Genomic DNA, 2,497 nt, shown 5'->3' with positions numbered 1-2,497 from the left:
TCGTGAAGTCGATTCGCGGTTTCTTCTCAAGGAGCAGCTTTAGCTGATTCCAATTAGACTCGATGCGGTTGGTCGTCGTGTTACCAGCAGTGAAGAATTTTCCTCGAGCGTGGTTTGCCCACATGGAACTACATGGTTTCCAGTTTCTTTGAAAATACTCCAGCAGCTTGGGGCACTCTTCTTCACACCTCCGGGTAAACACGTCTACTTCGGCGTCAAACTTAGCCTGTGAGTTGCTGGTGACATAGGTAATAAATAAGATAAGCAACACAGAAAGCAACACAACATTAAAAATTCTTACCAATAAATCAATTTCGCAAAGGCAGTCTCCATCGCATCTCTTTGAGCCATCTTCAGATCATATTTGGGACGTCGGCAGACCTTCCGCCAATACGTCAACGCGTGAAATTGACACAGAAGTATCTTAGCGTTCAGGAAAGCTTTCTCAAAAACCCGCCATTCGACAAAGTCCTTATCGATGACGACGCTTTGAACACTGCGCCAAGTCGGTTTTTTTTTCGCTTGAAAAATTCTATGATGTACTTCATCGTAGCTGCCTTCTGATCAAGAGCAAGGAAATCAATAACTGGAATTCCTCTTCCCGTTGCTGATGTTGCAACAAGACTGCCTATAGAACGGTGACACATTTAGTTAATTTTTTAATGTTATTTTCATCAGAACTACAAACAACTGAGTTGGACATACCTAAATGGTACCCCAGATTGCTAATTCCATGTGTCCAGTCCATGACCAAGCTGTCTCCCCAGGTCTCGAAGCATGTCTTCTGAATTGACGATTGCATCGCAATGATACAAGTAATATCAAGCTGATCCTGGACGAGAAGTACATCATTACCACTATCCTCGTCGGCAAAATTGCCCAGGATAACCTTGGATCTCTCAGTACTCGACTCGCCGAGCACTTGTCGCACAAGATTTCTTGTCAGCTGAGGCGTTAGCACCATATCTGTATCCGAAATCATATCAAAATTATCATTAAATTGAAAAAATACGTCAGCATAAATATACAACTGCAAGTGGCCTAATAGTAGCACCCACCGAGCTTGTCCGACAAGTATCGATTAATGTCAGCCGTGCGCGTCTTCATCTCGGTCAAAAGACCAAGCTCTTGGCGGACTTGCGGGGTGAGTGGCATTGACTTCGCCCCACGATACGAGTCGTAGATTGTTTTATTGGTCTTGTGGTTGTGTAGCGATATCTGTGAATCAATCAGGTATTAATATCTCTTTTTAACAGGGTACTTAAACAGAGACTCACCTCCGTTCCTGGTGCAACGATCACTTGCCATGTGGCTTGACCATCCACGACGACACGCTCAGAGCGAACGAGGAAACCTGCTTCACAACCGGTAAAGCGTAAATCGTAGTCACGGCGGCCTTTGCCGCGGGATTCTTGTGACGATCCGTGAGTGCACCACATCCGCTTAAAACTGTGCGTCATCTTCAATGGAAGCTGTGTAATTCCATGTCGGCTACAGTAAATCATACACCCATACATAATGTAAGAAAATACAAATATAATCAAACAATGAGTTCATGTACCTGTTGTACTTGGCCCGGGTTTCCGAGCTTCTAACCCGGTAACACAAGTAGTTCTTCGCAGCGTAATCCGCCAGTATGTCATTAAACTCACTCCAGTTTTTAAATGCTTTCTTCAGGAGCTCCGGCACATAATTTGTCACTGATGTGTGGGATTTCTTCATGGTTTCCCGAATTTGCCAAGTTTTCGTTCGACGTGTAGGCTTGCGAGCTGTGTGGACTTGCGCAATTGGCTTGGGAACGGGATCTGTGCTTTTACGAGTCTTCTTAGCTGTCGGGTCTGTACTCATTTCTGGCTCGTCGATCTGGGAATGAACCCGTTTTTTTGTGTGCTTTCTTTCAGATCCCGAGCCTTTAACAATAAAGCAAAAATATTTGTAGCAACATATGAAGCAACACATAAGCAACATAGTCAGCAACATAGTCAGCAACATAACCAACAACATACGCAGCAACTTAACAAGCAACACAAATGTAAACGTACACAAAGTGAGTTCCTGATTGGTTTCATTGAGGTTGACTTTGTGTAGTACGGTCCCGCCGGCGTCACGAATCGCAGTATTGGCATCCGCTGTGCCATTTTCGACAGTGATTTCCGTGGCACCATCGATTGCCTTAATGTGCCCCTGTCCAGATACCGGTTTCATGTCGTCTTCAGCAGCTGTATGACTGCTCGCAACCTCTTTCTCGGCCTCCTCTCGCGCAGCTTTCTCGGCCTCCTCTCGCGCAGCTTTCTCGGCCTCCTCTCGAGCAGCTTGCACAAAGCGTAGAATGGATGCCTCAAAACCTAGTAATTTAAACAGTGACAATTAGTATTTTCAGGTAACGTAACTGACTTGGCGTACCCGTCACATGTTGTTCGCCATCGCACTTCCTTTTGTCGTACAGAAGTCCTCTCCATCGTTGACTTCCTTGGCATTGTCCGTATTGTCTTGAGCG

The sequence above is a fragment of the Phytophthora infestans genome, genomic scaffold, assembly GCF_000142945.1.
Source record: "Phytophthora infestans T30-4 supercont1.599 genomic scaffold, whole genome shotgun sequence".
Lineage (NCBI taxonomy): Eukaryota > Oomycota > Peronosporomycetes > Peronosporales > Peronosporaceae > Phytophthora > Phytophthora infestans.
This window is presented reverse-complemented; position numbering follows the sequence as displayed.